The sequence below is a fragment of the Salmo salar genome, chromosome ssa02 (assembly GCF_905237065.1).
Source record: "Salmo salar chromosome ssa02, Ssal_v3.1, whole genome shotgun sequence".
NCBI lineage: Eukaryota > Metazoa > Chordata > Actinopteri > Salmoniformes > Salmonidae > Salmo > Salmo salar.
In genome coordinates, this window is record NC_059443.1 from 8,252,501 (window position 1) to 8,277,500 (window position 25,000).

At 45.4% G+C, this 25,000-nt stretch overlaps 1 pseudogene; it reads left to right on the top strand.

The window, feature by feature from the left end:
• LOC106597987 (kinesin-like protein KIF13A) overlaps nt 1–25,000 on the top strand; it is a 266,725-nt pseudogene that overhangs the window by 174,312 nt on the left and 67,413 nt on the right.

Sequence of the window (25,000 nt, forward strand, 5' to 3'; positions counted from 1 at the left end):
CCTGTGTGTCAGTGGGAGGTAATGCCATAATATCACCAGTAATATAAGTGGTAAATATCTGAGCCTGTGTGTCAGTGGGGAGGTAATGCCATAATATCACCAGTAATATAAGTGGTAAATATCTGAGCCTGTGTGTCAGTGGGGAGGTAATGCCATAATATCACCAGTAATATAAGTGGTAAATATCTGAGCCTGTGTGTCAGTGGGGAGGTAATGCCATAATATCACCAGTAATATAAGTGGTAAATATCTGAGCCTGTGTGTCAGTGGGAGGTAATGCCATAATATCACCAGTAATATAAGTGGTAAATATCTGAGCCTGTGTGTCAGTGGGGAGGTAATGCCATAATATCACCAGTAATATAAGTGGTAAATATCTGAGCCTGTGTGTCAGTGGGGAGGTAATGCCATAATATCACCAGTAATATAAGTGGTAAATATCTGAGCCTGTGTGTCAGTGGGGAGGTAATGCCATAATATCACCAGTAATATAAGTGGTAAATATCTGAGCCTGTGTGTCAGTGGGGAGGTAATGCCATAATATCACCAGTAATATAAGTGGTAAATATCTGAGTCTGTGTGTCAGTGGGGAGGTAATGCCATAATATCACCAGTAATATAAGTGGTAAATATCTGAGCCTGTGTGTCAGTGGGGGAGGTAATGCCATAATATCACCAGTAATATAAGTGGTAAATATCTGAGCCTGTGTGTCAGTGGGGAGGTAATGCCATAATATCACCAGTAATATAAGTGGTAAATATCTGAGCCTGTGTGTCAGTGGGGAGGTAATGCCATAATATCACCAGTAATATAAGTGGTAAATATCTGAGCCTGTGTGTCAGTGGGGAGGTAATGCCATAATATCACCAGTAATATAAGTGGTAAATATCTGAGCCTGTGTGTCAGTGGGGAGGTAATGCCATAATATCACCAGTAATATAAGTGGTAAATATCTGAGCCTGTGTTCAGTGGGAGGTAATGCCATAATATCACCAGTAATATAAGTGGTAAATATCTGAGCCTGTGTGTCAGTGGGGAGGTAATGCCATAATATCACCAGTAATATAGTGGTAAATATCTGAGCCTGTGTGTCAGTGGGGAGGTAATGCCATAATATCACCAGTAATATAAGTGGTAAATATCTGAGCCTGTGTGTCAGTGGGGAGGTAATGCCATAATATCACCAGTAATATAAGTGGTAAATATCTGAGCCTGTGTGTCAGTGGGGAGGTAATGCCATAATATCACCAGTAATATAAGTGGTAAATATCTGAGCCTGTGTGTCAGTGGGGAGGTAATGCCATAATATCACCAGTAATATAAGTGGTAAATATCTGAGCCTGTGTGTCAGTGGGGAGGTAATGCCATAATATCACCAGTAATATAAGTGGTAAATATCTGAGCCTGTGTGTCAGTGGGGAGGTAATGCCATAATATCACCAGTAATATAAGTGGTAAATATCTGAGCCTGTGTGTCAGTGGGGAGGTAATGCCATAATATCACCAGTAATATAAGTGGTAAATATCTGAGCCTGTGTGTCAGTGGGGAGGTAATGCCATAATATCACCAGTAATATAAGTGGTAAATATCTGAGCCTGTGTGTCAGTGGGGGAGGTAATGCCAAAATATCACCAGTAATATAAGTGGTAAATATCTGAGTCTGTGTGTCAGTGGGGAGGTAATGCCATAATATCACCAGTAATATAAGTGGTAAATATCTGAGCCTGTGTGTCAGTGGGGAGGTAATGCCATAATATCACCAGTAATATAAGTGGTAAATATCTGAGCCTGTGTGTCAGTGGGGAGGTAATGCCATAATATCACCAGTAATATAAGTGGTAAATATCTGAGCCTGTGTGTCAGTGGGGAGGTAATGCCATAATATCACCAGTAATATAAGTGGTAAATATCTGAGCCTGTGTGTCAGTGGGGAGGTAATGCCATAATATCACCAGTAATATAAGTGGTAAATATCTGAGCCTGTGTGTCAGTGGGGAGGTAATGCCATAATATCACCAGTAATATAAGTGGTAAATATCTGAGCCTGTGTGTCAGTGGGGAAGTAGGACCTGACCCACATGAATCATCATCTCCTCTGTGTGTGTGTGTGTGTGTGTGTGTGTGTGTGTGTGTGTGTGTGTGTGTGTGTGTGTGTGTGTGTGTGTGTGTGTGTGTGTGTGTGTGTAGGAACACACGCGTGTGGGTGCAGACACCTCTCAGGACATCCAGCTGTTTGGGATTGGTATCCAGTCAGAACACTGTGTGTTGGAGATCAGCCCAGACGGAGGGGAGGTCACCCTCACCCCTATAGAGAATGCCAGGTGAGTTAACACACACACACACACACACACACACACACACACACACACACACACACACACACACACACACACACACACACACACACACACACACACACACACACACACACACACACACACACAGTACACACACACACTACACACACACACACACACACACACACAGTGCACACACATATGGATGAGTGAACTGGACCTGACTGGAGTTTCCCATGACCTCATAGCTGAGGTATTTCTGATCTCAACCTCCTGCTTTGATATCAAACATACCCCCTCCCTCCTTTCCTCCCTCCCTCCCTGCCTCCCTCCATCTTTCCCTCACTCCCTCCCCCGCCACCCCTCCCTCCCTCATTCCCTGACTCCCTCCCTCCCTGCCTCCATCCCTCCCTGCCTCCCTCCATCTTTCCCTCCCTCACTCACTCCCTCCCCCCCACCACCCCTCCCTGCCTGCCTCCCTCCATCTTTCCCTCCTTCACTCCCTCCCCCCACCACCTTCCCTCCCTCTCCCCCACCACCGTCCCAGTAAAGGCTATCTATGAAATATGAGGATATCTCATTGGTAGTCTTTACTGTTGGTGGGTGATATGAGGATATCTCATTGATAGTCTTTACTGTTGGTGGTGATATGAGGATATCTCATTGATAGTCTTTACTGTTGGTGGGTGATATGAGGATATCTCATTGATAGTCTTTACTGTTGGTGGTGATATGAGGATATCTCATTGATAGTCTTTACTGTTGGTGGTGATATGAGGATATATCATTGATAGTCTTTACTGTTGGTGGTGATATGAGGATATTCTCATTGATAGTCTTTACTGTTGGTGGTGATATGAGGATATCTCATTGGTAGTCTTTACTGTTGGTGGGTGATATGAGGATATCTCATTGATAGTCTTTACTGTTGGTGGTGATATGAGGATATCTCATTGATAGTCTTTACTGTTGGTGGTGATATGAGGATATCTCATTGATAGTCTTTACTGTTGGTGGTGATATGAGGATATCTCATTGATAGTCTTTACTGTTGGTGGTGATATGAGGATATATCATTGATAGTCTTTACTGTTGGTGGTGATATGAGGATATATCATTGATAGTCTTTACTGTTGGTGGTGATATGAGGATATCTCATTGATAGTCTTTACTGTTGGTGGTGATATGAGGATATCTCATTGATAGTCTTTACTGTTGGTGGTGATATGAGGATATCTCATTGATAGTCTTTACTGTTGGTGGTGATATGAGGATATCTCATTGATAGTCTTTACTGTTGGTGGGTGATATGAGGATATCTCATTGATAGTCTTTACTGTTGGTGGGTGATATGAGGATATCTCATTGATAGTCTTTACTGTTGGTGGGTGATATGAGGATATCTCATTGATAGTCTTTACTGTTGGTGGTGATATGAGGATATCTCATTGATAGTCTTTACTGTTGGTGGTGATATGAGGATATCTCATTGATAGTCTTTACTGTTGGTGGGTGATATGAGGATATCTCATTGATAGTCTTTACTGTTGGTGGTGACATGAGGATATCTCATTGATAGTCTTTACTGTTGGTGGGTGATATGAGGATATCTCATTTATAGTCTTTACTGTTGGTGGGTGATATGAGGATATATCATTGATAGTCTTTACTGTTGGTGGGTGATATGAGGATATCTCATTGATAGTCTTTACTGTTGGTGGTGATATGAGGATATCTCATTGATAGTCTTTACTGTTGGTGGTGATATGAGGATATCTCATTGATAGTCTTTACTGTTGGTGGTGACATGAGGATATCTCATTGATAGTCTTTACTGTTGGTGGTGATATGAGGATATATCATTGATAGTCTTTACTGTTGGTGGGTGATATGAGGATATCTCATTGATAGTCTTTACTGTTGGTGGGTGATATGAGGATATCTCATTGATAGTCTTTACTGTTGGTGGGTGATATGAGGATATCTCATTGATAGTCTTTACTGTTGGTGGTGATATAAGGATATCTCATTGATAGTCTTTACTGTTGGTGGTGATAGGATATATCATTGATAGTCTTTACTGTTGGTGGGTGATATGAGGATATCTCATTGATAGTCTTTACTGTTGGTGGTGATATGAGGATATCTCATTGATAGTCTTTACTGTTGGTGGTGATATGAGGATATCTCATTGATAGTCTTTACTGTTGGTGGTGATATGAGGATATCTCATTGATAGTCTTTACTGTTGGTGGTGATATGAGGATATCTCATTGATAGTCTTTACTGTTGGTGGGTGATATGAGGATATCTCATTGATAGTCTTTACTGTTGGTGGTGATATGAGGATATCTCATTGATAGTCTTTACTGTTGGTGGTGATATGAGGATATATCATTGATAGTCTTTACTGTTGGTGGGTGATATGAGGATATCTCATTGATAGTCTTTACTGTTGGTGGTGATATGAGGATATATCATTGATAGTCTTTACTGTTGGTGGTGATATGAGGATATCTCATTGATAGTCTTTACTGTTGGTGGTGATATGAGGATATCTCATTGATAGTCTTTACTGTTGGTGGTGATATGAGGATATCTCATTGATAGTCTTTACTGTTGGTGGTGATATGAGGATATATCATTGATAGTCTTTACTGTTGGTGGTGATATGAGGATATCTCATTGATAGTCTTTACTGTTGGTGGTGATATGAGGATATCTCATTGATAGTCTTTACTGTTGGTGGGTGATATGAGGATATCTCATTGATAGTCTTTACTGTTGGTGGGTGATATGAGGATATCTCATTGATAGTCTTTACTGTTGGTGGTTGATATGAGGATATCTCATTGATAGTCTTTACTGTTGGTGGTTATATGAGGATATCTCATTGATAGTCTGTACTGTTGGTGGTGATATGAGGATATCTCATTGATAGTCTTTACTGTTGGTGGTGATATGAAAATATCTCATTGATAGTCTGTACTGTTGGTGGTGATATGAGGATATCTCATTGATAGTCTTTACTGTTGGTGGGTGATATGAGGATATCTCATTGATAGTCTTTACTGTTGGTGGGTGATATGAGGATATCTCATTGATAGTCTTTACTGTTGGTGGTGATATGAGGATATCTCATTGATAGTCTTTACTGTTGGTGGTGATATGAGGATATCTCATTGATAGTCTTTACTGTTGGTGGGTGATATGAGGATATCTCATTGATAGTCTTTACTGTTGGTGGTGACATGAGGATATCTCATTGATAGTCTTTACTGTTGGTGGTTGACATGAGGATATCTCATTGATAGTCTTTACTGTTGGTGGTGATATGAGGATATCTCATTGATAGTCTTTACTGTTGGTGGTGATATGAGGATATCTCATTGATAGTCTTTACTGTTGGTGGTGATATGAGGATATCTCATTGATAGTCTTTACTGTTGGTGGGTGATATGAGGATATCTCATTGATAGTCTTTACTGTTGGTGGTGATATGAGGATATCTCATTGATAGTCTTTACTGTTGGTGGGTGATATGAGGATATCTCATTGATAGTCTTTACTGTTGGTGGGTGATATGAGGATATCTCATTGATAGTCTTTACTGTTGGTGGGTGATATGAGGATATCTCATTGATAGTCTTTACTGTTGGTGGTGATATGAGGATATCTCATTGATAGTTTTTACTGTTGGTGGGTGATATGAGGATATCTCATTGATAGTCTTTACTGTTGGTGGGTGATATGAGGATATCTCATTGATAGTCTTTACTGTTGGTGGGTGATATGAGGATATCTCATTGATAGTCTTTACTGTTGGTGGTGATATGAGGATATCTCATTGATAGTCTTTACTGTTGGTGGTGATATGAGGATATCTCATTGATAGTCTTTACTGTTGGTGGGTGATATGAGGATATCTCATTGATAGTCTTTACTGTTGGTGGGTGATATGAGGATATCTCATTGATAGTCTTTACTGTTGGTGGGTGATATGAGGATATCTCATTGATAGTCTGTACTGTTGGTGGGTGATATGAGGATATCTCATTGATAGTCTGTACTGTTGGTGGTGATATGAGGATATTTGATGTGCTGTATTACTTTCTGTGTGGAAGAGGAGGTACAGCAGGATGGGATGTCTACTCTCCCACAACACACCTCAATATGACATCATCAGACTGTACTGCTCTGCTCCAACAGAACCTGTGTGAATGGAACCATGACTGAGTCCTTGGTCCACCTGTGGCATGGAGACCGCATATTGGTGGGGCAACAACCACTTCTTCAGGTGAGGAGTTTGTCTACAGAACATGCACATCTACTGGACAAAGTGAACCAGAGACTAACAAATGTTTACCTTGCTGCAGCCTGCACTAATGTGAACTGAGAGTTCAACTCCCCTGTGTACACTACTTGAATAAGGTTTGTTAGTGATGGTGTGGAACAAAACCCTCACAGCCAGATTGCCAGAGATTTTCCAGAAATCCTGGTTGTAAATATTCCCAAAAACAGCAGCAAATTCAGAACCCTCCAATCAGGATTTCTGGAAAACCTGAGAATGTGGGGATTGTTCCTGGAATTGTTACATCCTTTAGCTGCCCGTGCTGTAGAAGCAGGAAGTGAGTATAAATCCTGTGTGCTGTAGGATAAACCTGCCTGGGCGGAAGCGGCGTGAGCGTGTGAAGGAGCTGGAGAGGGGAACGTGCATCCCCCCCAGGGAGAGCTTTGTAGAGGTAGACGTGAGACAGCCAGCGAGGCCTCCTCAGAACAGGACTACAGCTATGAGTTCGCCCAGACGGAGGTCATGATGAAGACCCTGGGAAACAACGGTATGTATGGTGACTTCTGGAATGCCCACATTACAATCACTTTGCTAAACTAGGTTTTTCACAAATCCCGTTTGAAAGATTCACGGATTTCCTGCTTATTCCCTCCTGATTCCGGTGATCTTCCAACCGGGATTTCTAGAAAACGCTGGATTTTTGGGGAAGTACCTGGAATTTTGCAACACTATATTGAACGATATACAGTGTTGTGTTCGTACTGCTGGTATGAACGGCCTCAGTCCCTGAAAGAGCTCCACACACACCACTACACTACACACACCACTACACCACACACACCACTACACCACACACACCACTACACCACACACACCACTACACCACACACACCACTACACTACACACACCACTACACTACACACACCACTACACCACACACACCACTACACTACACTACACACCACTACACTACACCACACACCACTACACTACACACACACACCACTACACACACACACCACTACACTACACACACCACTCACTACACCACACCACTACACTACACACACCACTACACTACACACCACTACACCACACACACCACCACACTCACACACACTCACTACACCACACACACCACTACACTACACACACCACTACACCACACACACCACTACACTACACACACCACTACACCACACACACCACTACACTACACACACCACTACACTACACACACCACTACACCACACACACCACTACACTACACACACCACTACACTACACACACACACCACTACACACACACTACACACACCACTACACACACACACCACTACACTACACACACCACTACACTACACACACCACTACACTACACACACCACTACACCACACACACCACTACACTACACCACTACACTACACACACCACTACACTACACACACCACTACACTACACACACCACTACACTACACACACCACTACACTACACACACACACACTACACACACCACTACACTACACAACACCACTACACTACACACACCACTACACTACACACACCACTACACTACACACACCACTACACTACACACACCACTACACTCCACACACACCACCACACCACACACACCACTACACTACACCCCACTACACTACACACACCACTACACTACACACACCACTACACCACACACACCACTACACTACACACACCACTACACTACACACACCACTACACTACACACACCACTACACATACACACACCACTACACCACACACACCACTACACTACACACACCACTACACTACACACACCACTACACTACACACACCACTACACTACACACACCACTACACCACACACACCACTACACTACACACACCACTACACTACACACACCACTACACTACACACACCACTACACTACACACACCACTACACTACACACACCACTACACTACACACACCACTACACTACACACACCACTACACTACACACACCACTACACTACACTACACACACCACTACACTACACACACCACTACACTACACACACCACTACACTACACACACCACTACACTACACACACCACTACACTACACACACACCACTACACTACACACACCACTACACTACACACACCACTACACTACACACACCACTACACTACACTACACTACACACACCACTACACTACACACACCACTACACTACACACACCACTACACTACACACACCACTACACTACACACACCACTACACTACACACACACTACACTACACACACCACTACACTACACACACCACTACACCACACACACCACTACACACACACACACCACTACACCACTCACACACACACACTACACTACACACACCACTACACCACACACACCACTACACTACACAACACACCACTACACTACACACACCACTACACTACACACACCACTACACTACACACACCACTACACCACACACACAACACTACACCACTACACTACACACACCACTACACTACACTACACACACCACACACTACACACACCACTACACACTACACACACCACTACACTACACACACCACTACACTACACACACACCACTACACCACACACACCACACACTACACTACACACACCACCTACACTACACACACCACTACACAATACACACACCACTACACTACACACACCACTACACCACCCACTACACACACCACACACTACACACACCACTAACACTACACACACCACTACACTACACACACCACTACACTACACACACCACTACACTACACACACCACTACACTACACTACACACACCACTACACACCACACCACCACCACTACACACACCACTACACTACACACACCACTACACCACACACACCACTACACACACACACACCACTACACTACACACCACATACACCACACACACCACTACACTACACACACCACTACACTCACACACACACTACACTACACACACCACTACACTACACACACCACTACACTACACACACCACTACACTACACACACCACTACACCACACACACCACCACACTACACACACCACTACCACTACACACACCACTACACCACACAGACACCACTACACTACCACACCACTACCACTACACACACCACTACGACTACACAAACACCATACACTACACACACACACTACACTACACACACCACTACACACACACACCACTACACTACACACACCACTACACTACACACACCACTACACTAAGGCACACACCACTACACTACACACACCACTACACTACACACACCACTACACTACACACACTCACCACACTACACACACCACTACACTACACTACACACACTCACTACACTACACACACCACCTACACTACACACACCACACCACACTACACACACCACTACACTACACACACACACACTACACACACAACACACCACTACACCTACACACACCTAAGCACTACACACACCACTACACACACACACCACTACAATACACTACACACACCACTACACTACACTACACACACCACTACACTCACACACACCACTACACTACACACACCACCACTACACTACACACACCACTACACTACACACACCACTACACTACACACACCACTACACTACACAACACCACTACACTACACACACCACTACACTACAAACACACACACTACACCACACACACCACTACACCACACCACACACCACTACACTACACAACACCACTACACTACACACACCACTACACTACACACACCACTACACTACACACACCACTTCACTACACACACCACTACACTACACACACCACTACACTAGCACACACCACTACACCACACACACCACTACACTACACACACCACACTACACCACACACACCACTACACTACACACACCACTACACTACACACACCACCACACTACACCAACACCACTACACTACACACACCACTACACTACACACACCACTACACAACACACACCACACACTACACACACCACTACACCACACAGCCACCACTACACCACACCACACACACACCACCACTACACCACACACACCACTACACTACACACACCACTACACTACACACACCACTACACTACAACACACACACCACTACACTACACACACCACTACACTACACACACCACCACACCACACACACCACTACACCACACACACACCACTACACTACACACACCACTACACTACACAACACCCACCACACCACAGTCACCACTACACCGCACACACCACCACACCACACACACACCACTACACCACACACACCACTACACTACACACCACAACACTACACACACACCACTACACCACACACACCACTACACTTACACACACCACTACACACACACACCACTACACACTACACACACCACTTACACCACACACACACCACTACACTACACCCAACACACCACCACTACACCACACACCACTACACCACACAACACCACTACACTACACACACACACTACACTACACACACCACACACTACACTACACACACCACTACACTACACACACCACTACACCCACACTACACACACCACTACACCACACACCACTACACTACACACACCACTGCACCACACACACCACTACACTACACACACCACCACACTACACAACACCACTACACTACACACACCACTACACTACACACACCACACACTACACACACCACTACACTACACACACCACTACACTACACACACCACTACACTACACTAACACCACTACACCACACTACACCACACACCACCACATACACTACACACACCACTACACTACACACACCACTCCTCACACACACCACTACACTACACACACACCACTACACTACACACACCACTACACCACACACACCACTACACTACACACACCACTACACCACACACATCACCACACTACACTCACACACATCACTACCTCACACCACACACACCACTACACTACACTCACACACACCACTACACCACACCACACACACCACTACACCACACTACACACACACCACTACACTACACACACCACTACACTACACACACCACCACTAACAATCACCACTGCACTACACTACACACCACTACACTACACTCACACAACTACACTACACCACACACACCACTACACTACACACACACCACTACACTACACACACCACTACACTACACACACCACTACACCACACACCACTACACTACACACCACTCACTACACTCACACCACTACACACCACTACACCACACTGCACTACACTACACCACACCACTACACTCACTCACACCACTCACTACACTACACACACCCACACACTACACACACCACTACACTACAACACACCACTACACTACACACACCACTACACAGCCACACCACTACCACTACACACACCACTACACTACACTATACACACCACCTACACTACACACACCACTACACTACACACACCACTACACTACACACACCACTACACTCACACACCACTACACACCACACACCACTGCACTCACACACACCACTACACTACACTCCCCCTACACCACACCACACCACTACACTACACACACCATACACTGCACACACCACTACACTCACACACCACTACACACCATGGTACACCACTACACTACACACACACTACACTACACACATCACTACACTACACACACTACACTACACACTACACACACCACTACACTACACACACCACTACACTACACACACACCACTACACTACACACACCACTACACAACACTACACTACACTACACACACCACTACACTACACCCTACACCACACCCACACTACACACACCACTACACTACACACACACCACTACACCACACTACACACACCACTACACTACACTCACACACACCACTAACACACACCACTACACACACTACACACCACTACACTACACTACACCCACTACACTACACACACCACTACACTCACACACCACTACACTACACTCACGCACTACACTGCACCACACACTCACACACACCACTCACTACACCACACCACTACACTACACACACCACTACACTACACACCACCACTACACTACACACACCACTACACTACACTACACACAACCACTACCTACACACACCACTACACCTACACTACACACCTACACTACACCACACACACCACTACACCACACACACTACACTACACTCACACACACCACTACACTACACACACCACTACACTACACACACCACTACACTACACACACACCACTACACAAGCACACACCACTACACTACACACACCACTACACCACACTCACACACACCACTACACTACACTACACACACCACACCACACTACACACACCACTACACTACACACACCACTACACTACACACACCCACTACACTACACACACCACTACACTACACACACCACTACACCCCTACACCACTACACTACACTACACACACCACTACACTACACACACCACTACACTACTACACACCACTACACTACACCACACACACCACTACACCCACACACCACTACACTAGTACTACACACACCACTACACCACACACAACCACTACACCCACACACCACTACACCCACACACCAATACACTCACACACACCACCTCACACCACACTACACACACCCACTACACACACCACCACACCCACACACCACCACACCCCACACTACCACCCACTACACCACACACACCACTACACCACACACACCACTACACTACACCACACACACCACTACACCACAATTACACACAATTCACCACACTCACACACACCACTGTTCACACACTACACACACCACTACACTACACCACACACACCACCACACCACACACACCACTACACTACACACACCACTCACACCACACACACCACTACACCACACACACCACTACACTACACACACCACCACAATTACACACATACCACTACACTACACTACACACACCACTACACTACACACACCACTACACCACACACACCACTACACCACTCACACACACACCACTACACCACACACACCACCACACCACACTCACACACACCACTACACCACACACACCACTACACCACACACCCCACTACACTACACACACCACTACACTACACCACACCCACCACAACCCTCACACACACCACTACACCACACACACCACTACACCCCACACACCACTACACTACACACACCACTACACTACACACACCCACCCCACTCACACACACCACTACACTACACACACCACCCACCACACACACCACTACACCCACACAACACTACCACTACACACACCACTACACCACACACAAACACCACTACACTACACACACCACTACACCACATGCCACACCACTACACTACACACACCACTACACTCACCACTACACTACACACACACACCACACTCACACACACCACTACACTCACACACACCACTACACTCACACCACACACACCACTACACTGCTGCCACACACCACTACACTACACACACCACTACACTACACACACCACTACACTACACTACACACACCACTCACACCACTCACACACACCACTACACTACACACACCCACTACACTACACACACCACCCACACACACCACTACACCCACACACACCACTACACCACACACACCACTACACTCACACACACCACTACACTACACTACACACACCACTACACTACACACACCACTACACCACACACACCACTACACCACACACACCACTAAATTACACACACCAACACACCACACTGTACACCACTACACTACACCACACACACCACCACACTACACACACCACTACACTACACCACACAATCTACTACACTACACACACCACTACACTACACACACCACTACACTACACACACCACTACACCCACACACCACCCACTACACTACAGCCACACCACCACACCACACACACCACCACCCCCCACACCACACACCACACACACCACCACACCACCACACACCCACCACACCACACACACCACTACACTACACTACACACACCACTACACCACACACACCACTACACTACACTACACACACCACCACACTACACACACCACTACACCATGTCACTGTTCACTCACACCACACACACCACTACACCCACACACACCACTACACCACACTGTACCACACCACCACACTACACTCACCACACACACCACCACACTACACACACCACTACACTACACACACCACTACACTACACACACACACCCCACTACACACACCACTACACTCCACAATACACACCCACTACACTCACACACACCACTACACCACACACCACTACACCACACACACACCACTACATCAAAGTGCACACCACTACACCACACACACCACTACACTACACACACCACTACACTACACACACCACTACACTACACACACCACTACACCCACACACCACTACACCACACACACCACTACACCACAAAAGCACACCACTACACACAATAAATACCACCACCACACTACACACACCACCACACCAAGCACACACCACTCACACCACACACACCACTACACCCTCACCACTCTACACTTACACACACCACTACACTACACACACCACTACACTCACACACACCACCACACCACACCACCACACACACCACTACACCACACACACCACCACACTACACACACCACTACACTACACTACACACACCACCACACCACACCACACACCCACTACACTACACACACCACTACACTACACACACCAATACACCCCACACATCACTACACCACACACACCACTACACTACACACACCACCACACCACACACACCACTGCACCACACACCACTACACCACACACACCACTACACCCACACACACTACACCACACACATCACTACACTACACACAATTCACTACACTACACACCCACTACACCACACACACCGTACTTGCTACCAAAGGTCAACACCACTACACTACACTACAAACACACCCCACTACACACACCACTACACTACACACACCACTACACTACACACACCACCACACCACACACATCACTACACTACACACACCACTACACCACACACACCACTACACTACAATACACCACCACTACACTACTACCACAACACACACTGCCACCACACTACACACACCACTACACTACACTACACATCACTACAATTACACACACTACTACTGCTGGTATTTAGCGCCTCAGGTCCTGAAAGAGCTCCGCATGCACACCACTACACTACACACACCACTACAATTCAAGCACACACCACTACACTAAGGCTTCACACCACTACTGCTGGTATGAAACGCCTCAGGTCCTGAAAGAGCTCCAGACACACCACTACACCACACACACCACTACACTACACACCACTACACTACACACACTACTACACTCTACACTACACACACCACTACACACACACCACTACACTACACACACCACTACACTACACACACCACTACACCACACACACCACTACACTACACACACCACTACACTACACACACCACTACACTACACACACCACTACACACACCACTACACACACCACTACACTACACACACCACCACACTACACACACCACTACACTACACTCACACACACCACTACACTACACACACCACCACACTACACACTGGTCACCACTACACTACACGTACACACCACCACACTCACACCACAAACACACACCACTACACCCACACACACCACCCACACACCACACACACTACTACACCCACACACCACTACACCACACACACCACTACACTAGCACACATCTACCACACTACACACACCACTACACTACACACACCCCATCACACTACACACACCACTACACTACACACACCACTACACCACACACACTACTGGCACCACACACACACACACTACACACACACCACTACACACACACACACTACACACACCCCCCCTCTATACTACACACACCCCCTACCACACACACACACACACCACACACACACACCACACCACACACACACACACACTATACTACACCACACACACACACACACACACACACACACACACACCACTATACTACACACACACACACACACACACACACACACACACACACCCACTATACTACACACCACACACACACACACACACACACACACACACACACACCACACACACACACACCACACACACACATCACCTATTACACACTACACACACACACTGCTACTACACACACACACACACACCACACACACACACACACACACACACACACACACACACACCACACACACACACACATCACACACTATTACACACTACACACACACACCACCCCATACTACACACACACACACACACACACACACACACCACACACACACACACACACACCACACACACATCACTATACTACACACACCCCCTCCCCCACACACACACCACTATACTACACACACACCACCACACACACACACCACACACACACATCACTATACTACACACACCACTACCCACACACACACATCACTATACACCACACACACACCACTATACTACACACACACACACACACACACACACCACACACACACATCACTATACTACACACACCACTACACACACCCATCACTATACTACACACCCCATCTATTACACTACACACACACCTTCACTATACACACACACCACTACAATACACACACCACTACAATACACACTACATACACACACCACTACACAACACATCACTATTACACTAAACACACACCCACTACACTACACACACACAACACTACAATACACACACAACTACACTACACACACACCACTACATCACCCACTACACTACCACACACCCCACCCACTACACTACACACACCACACACACTATACTAAACACACACCACTACACAACACACATCACTATACCTAAACACACACTACACTACACACATCACTATACTACACACACACTACACAACACACACCACTACAATACACACCCTACACACATCACTATACTAAACACACACATCACTATACTAAGCACACACTACACACACATCACTATATACTACACACACACTACACCTACTATACTACACACTACACACACATCACTATACTACACACACTACACACACACATCACTATACTAACACACACTACACACACATCCCACTATACTACACACACCTACCCCTCACTATACTACACACACTACACACACACACATCACTATATTACACACACTACACACACACATCACTATACTTACACACACAATACTACTAAACACACACCACTACATACCACACATCACAATACACACCACACTACACACACACACCACTACACAACACACACCACTACAACACACACCACTATACCACACACTACACACACACATCACTATACTACACACACACTACACACACACATCACTATCTCCCCCACTACACTACACACCACACACACACCACTACACTACACAACACTCACTATACACCCACATCACTATACTACACACACCACTACTACCTACACCCCCACTACACTACACATCACTATACTAAACACACACCACCACACACACACAACTACAATACACACACCACTACACTACACACACCATACCACCACTATACTAAACACACCCTACACACAAACCACTACACAACACAAACCACTACACCACACACACCCACTACACTACACACATCTACACACACAAACATCACACACCACACCACTATACACACACACCACTACACTACACACACACACCACTACACTACACACACCACACTACACTAACTCACCACTACACCCCCCACACACCACTACACTACACACACCCCCACTACCTACACACATCACTACACTAAACTCACCACTACACACACACACACCTTTTCACTCTGCATACACTACACACATTTTAGGATACTACAGGGATCTCTTTTACACTTAAACTTGTTTTAAACGCTAAGAAAACAAATGTCATGTTTTTTTCTGGGTCTAAACTCTCAGTTAGAAACACTTTTGTAATCACTAACTTGATTACTCCGTCAAACAGGTCTCTGCCTTATAAATACTTAGGGGGTATGGTTAGATGATAGGTTATCTTTTAAAAAACATGTTACTGAATTGGAAAAAACTCAAATTCAAGATAGGGTTCCTTTACAGAAACAGGGCTTGTCTGTCCTCCGTAAATAGAAAACAAATTGTGCAGGCTACTTTATGTCCGTTTTAGATGATGGTGGTATTATCTATATGCATCGGCAAACACATTAAAACCACTGGATACTATTTACCATTGTGCACTCAGGTTTTATCACGGGTGATGGTTACAAAAACTCATCACTGTATCCTATATCCCAACATGTGGGTTGGGCCTCTCTATCTTGAGGCGCAACATACTCACATTATAAGCACTTCTTTTAAAACTACCTCCATATATATCATCAGGCTGTTTCCACTAGATATACTAATTTTTAAAACCAGATCACAGATGTGTGGATTACATTAGAGACTCCTACGGTCTCCACAGAGTTGGGTAACCTTCAGTTCCTTTGTACCTTATTAATGGAACAAACTGCAAGATCCAACTTAAGTTAGACACTCTGGTGTCCTTGCCCATTTTAAAAATGTTATGGAGGACTCAAATACGATGTTGTCTGTGATTGTTTCTGTTGAATTGTGTCTCTGTTTTGTATAAGTTTGAAATGTTCTTGTCTGTGTCTAGAACTGTACATGTCAACATGTTTACACTAGGCCACTGCCGTAACAGAGATCCTCAGGTCTCAGTCTGTTTCCCTTAAAATAAAAATAAAGATTTAACTACACACACACACACACCACTACACTCACAAATCAAATCAAATCAAATTATTGTATAAGCCCTTCTTACATCAGCTGATATCCACAAAGTGCTGTACAGAAACCCAGCCTAAAACCCCAAACAGCAAGCAATGCAGGTGTAGAAGCACGGTAGCTAGGAAAACTCCCTAGAAAAGGCCAAAACTTAGGAAGAAACCTAGAGAGGAACCAGGCTATGAGGGGTGCAGTCCTCTCTTCTGGCTATAAGCCAGGTGGGAGATTATAACAGAACTTGGCCAAGATACAAATGTTCATAAATGACCAGCATGGTCACATAATAATCACCCAGTAGTTGTCGAGGGAACCCAAACAGGTCAGTAACACAAGAGTAAGTGTCAGTTGGCTTTTTCATAGCTGATCTTTGAGAGTGGAGTCTTACCGCTCCTGCTGTCTCTAGAGAGTTGGAAAACAGCAGGTCTGGACAGCTAGCACGTCCGATAGGTCAGGTTCCAGCAAGGTCTGGGACAACAGGTCCTGGGACAGGTAGCACTGTCCGTGTGAAGGTCAGGGTTTCATAGCTGCGGCAGCAGAACAGTTGGAACTGAAACAGCAGCACCGCCGTGCAAACTGAAGGGACAGCAAGGAGTCATCAAGCCAGGTAGTCCTGAGGCATGGTCCTAGGTGTCAGGTCCTCCGAGAGAAAGAAAGAAAGAGAAAGAGAGAATAGAGAGAGCATATTTAAATTCACCAGTAATATGAGACACCAGAAAAGACAAGAGAAATACTCCGATGTGACAGACTGACCCCTGGCCCCCCGACAAGTAAGCTTCTGCAGCATAAATACTGGAGTCTGACAGGAGGGGGTCAGGAGACACTGTGGCCCCATCCGATAGAAAATCACCCCCGGACAGGGCCAAACAGGTAGGATATAACTCCCACCCACTTAAGCCAAAGCACAGCCCTCCACACCACTGGAGGGATGTCTCCAACCATCAACTTACCATCCTGGAGACAAGGCAGTAGCCTGGCCCACAAAGATCTCGCGGCACAGCCAAAGGGGGCGCCAAGCCAGACAGGAAGACCACGTCAGTGACTCAACCCCACTCAAGTGACTAGCACCCCTCCCAGGGACGCATGGAAGAACACCAGTAAGCCAGTGACTCAGCCCGTGCCGGGGGTAGAGAGGCAGAGAATCCCAGTGGAAAGAGGGGAAACCGTGGCAGAGACAGCAAGGGCGGTTCCGGTTACTCTAGTTTCCGGTTACCTTCACACCCCTGGGCCAGACTACACTTTAATCTTCAGACCTACTGAAGAGATATGTCTTCAGTAAAGACTTTAAAGAATTGATGGACTGAGTCTGCGTCTCTCAAGCATGGGTAGGCAGACTTATTCCATAAAAATGGAACTCTATGGAGAGAAAAGCCCTGCCTCCAGCCATTGTGTTTAGAAATTCTAGGAACAATTAGGAGTGCCTGCGTCTTGTGACCGTAGCGTACGTGTAGGTATGACGGCAGGACCAAATCGGAAAGATAGGTAGGGAGCAAGCCCATGTAATGCTTTGTAGGTTAGCAGTAAAACCGAAATCAGCCCGTTGCCTTAACAGGAAGCCGGTGAGGGAGGCTAGCGCACGGAGTAATATGATCACATTTTTTGGTTCAGTCATGGATTCTAGCAGCCGTATTAGCACTAACTGAAGTTTATTTAGTGCTTTATCCGGTAGCCGGAAAGTAGAGCATTGCAGTAGTCCAACCTAGAAGTAAACAAAAAGGCATGGATTAATTTTTCTGCATCATTTTGGACACAGAAAGTTTCTGATTTTTGTCCCAATTTCGTAGATGGAAAAAAGCTGTCCTTGAAACAGTCTTGATATGTTCTTCAAAAGAGAATCAGGGTTCAGAGTAACGCCTGAGGTCCTTCACAGTTTTATTTGAGAACGACTGTACAACCATCCAGATTAATTGTCAGATTCAACAGAAGATCTCTTTGTTTCTTGGGACCTAGAAACAAGCATCTCTGTTTTGTCCGAGTTTAAGAGGAGAAAGTTTGCAGCCATCCACTTCCTTATGTCTGAGACACAGGCTTCTAGCGAGGGGCAATTTTGGGGGCTTCACCATGTTTCATTGAAATGTACAGCTGTGTGTCATCCGCATAGCAGTGAAAATTCTAACATTATGTTTTCGAACGACATCACTTAATAGGTAAAATATATAGTGAAAACAATAGTGGTCCTAAGACGGAACCTTGAGGAACACCGAAATTTACAGTTGATTTGTCAGAGGACAAACCATTCACAGAGACAAACTGATATCTTCCGCAGATAAGACCTAAACCAGGCCAGAACTTGTCCATGTAGACCAATTTGGGTTTCCAATCTCTCCAAAAAGAATGTGATCGATGGTATCAAAGCAGCACTAAGATCTAGGAGCACGAGGACAGACGCAGAACCTCGGTCTGACGTCAAAAGGTAATTTACCACTTCACAAGTGCAGTCTCCAGTGCTAATGATGGGGTCTAAAACCAGACTGAAGCGTTTGTCGTGTACATTGTTTGTCTTCAGGAAGGCAGTGAGTTGCTGCGCAACAGCTTTTCAAACATTTTTGAGAGGAATGGAAGATTCGATATAGTCCGATAGTTTTTGATAATATCTGGGTCAATGGTTTGGCTTTTTTCAAGAGAGGATTTATTACTGCCACTTTTAGTGAGTTTGGTACACATCCGGTGGATAGAGAGCTGTTTATTATGTTCAACATAGGAGGGCCAAGCACAGGGAAGCAGCTCTTTCAGTAGTTTAGTTGGAATAGGGTCCAGTATGCAGCTTGAAGGTTTAGAGGCCATGATTATTTTCATCATTGTGTCAAGAGATATAGTACTAAAACACTTTAGTATCTCCCTTGATCCTAGGTCCTGGCAGAGTTGTGCAGACTCAGTTGACAACAGAGCTTTGAAGGAATACGCAGATTTAAAAAGGAGTCTGTAATTTGCTTTCTAATGATCATGATCTTTTCCTCAAAGAAGTTCATGAATTTATCACTGCAGAAGTGAAGCCATCCTCTCTTGGGGAATGCTGATTTTAGTTATCTTTGCGACAGTATCAAAAAGAAATGAGGATTGTTCCTATTTTCCTCAATTAAGTTGGAAAAAATAGGATGATCGAGCAGCAGTGAGGGCTCTTCGCATACCACGGTACTGTCTTTCCAAGGCTAGTCGGAAGACTTCCAGTTTGGTGTGGCGCCATTTCCGTTCCAATTTTCTGGAAGCTTGCTTCAGAGCTCGTGTATTTTCTGTTTACCAGGGAGCTAGTTTCTTATGACAAATGTTTTTCATTTTTAGGGGTGCAACTGCATCTAGGGTATTGCGCAAGGTTAAATTGAGTTCCTCAGTTAGGTGGTTAACTGATTTTTTGTCCTCTGACGTCCTGGGTAGGCGGAGGGAGTCGAAGGCATCAAGGAATCTTTGGGTTGTCTGAGAATTAATAGCCCGACTTTTAATGCTTCTTGGTTGGGGTCTGGCAGATTATTTGTTGCAATTGCGAACGTAATAAAATGGTGGTCCGATAGTCCAGGATTATGAGGAGGAAAACATTAAGATCTACAACATTTATTCCATGGGACAAAAACTAGGTCCAGAGTATGACTGTGGCAGTGAGTAGGTCCAGAGACATGTTTTGGATAAAACCCACTCGAGTCAATGATCACTACACACATCACTACACACACACACACACCACTACACTACACACATCACTACACACACACCACACCATTACACCATACACTAAACTCACCACTACACTCACACACCTAGTAAAGACCATCTGGTACAGACCATCTGGTACAGACCATCTGGTACAGACCATCCTGGGTACAGACCATCTGATACAGACCATCTGATACAGACCATCTGATACATGTACCTAAAGTATAAGTCAGTGAAACACAGATGGACTTTTAAGAGTCTGGAACTTCTCTGTCCCTGTCTCTCCTATTGGTCCAGGTGTTAGAGAAGCAGTATGTATTAACAGTATGGTATCTCTCCTATAGATCCCATGCAGAACGTGGTCCAGGTGTTAAGAGAAGCAGTATGTATTAACAGTATGGTATCTCCTATAGATCCCATGCAGAACGTGGTCCAGGTGTTAGAGAAGCAGTATGTTTTAACAGTATGGTATCTCCCATAGATCCCATGCAGAACGTGGTCCAGGTGTTAGAGAAGCAGTATGTATTAACAGTATGGTATCTCTCCTATAGATCCCATGCAGAACGTGGTCCAGGTGTTAGAGAAGCAGTATGTATTAACAGTATGGTATCTCTCCTACAGATCCCACATGCAGAAGTGGTCCAGGTGTTAGAGAAGAAGTATGTATTAACAGTATGGTATCTCTCCTATAGATCCCATGCAGAACGTGGTCCAGGTGTTAGAGAAGCAGTATGTATTAACAGTATGGTATCTCTCCTATAGATCCCATGCAGAACGTGGTCCAGGTGTTAGAGAAGCAGTATGTATTAACAGTATGGTATCTCTCCTATAGATCCCATGCAGAACGTGGTCCAGGTGTGAGAGAAGCAGTACCTGGAGGAGAGAGCGCACGGCGCTGGAGGAACAGAGGATGATGTACGAGAGAGAGCTGGGTCACTACGGCAACAGCTGTCTCCTGAGAGGACCAATCAGCACCAGCGATCCAGCAGCGACCGCCTCACCTTCCCCACACACACACCATCACACCACAGCAAGATACGCCCCTGGACTGAGGAGAGGTGAAGGGAATACCCACACACACACACACACACACACACACGCAATCGAAGTTTGTAAGCAACCTGTTTGGATCACAGTCACAGGTGTGAATGGTCTCTCTGTATTTCTGTGTGTGTGTTTCAGGGACGAGCTGTTTCGACAGAGTCTGTCTCAGGCTGAAGGAGCAGGTTGTGAAGGCAAACACCCTGGTGAGAGAGGCCAACTTCCTGGCAAAGGAGATGAACAAACGACTGACTACCAGGTCACCCTCCAGATCCCTGCAGCTAACCTCAGTGCCAACCGCAAGGTGACCAACCTCTGCATGCACTTCTACACACACACACACACACACGTTATCAGTGATGTGTCATGTTTAGTCATCTACATAGTGTACAATGAGAAAAAGCTGAAGGAACGGTCCGATTGTGTTGTATCATTAATATGATAACGTGTACACAGAAATACTGTCATTTGTAGAAGTTTGTTCAGTACATTATAGCACCTTGAGAGTCAGTGTGTCTTGGTTCAGCGTGGAGCCATAGTGAGTGAACCAGCCATCCAGGTGAGGTGGAAAGGCAAGGAGACACAGGTTTGGACCATCGACAAGCTGGAGAACAAACTAGTGGACATGAGAGACCACTACAGAGACTGGAAGGAGGGAGCTGAGGACACGGTGAGAGGAAGGGGAGAGGAGGAATGGGGAGGAGGAGATGAGAGAGAGGGATGATGAGAGGGGGAGATAGAGAGGAGGGGAGGA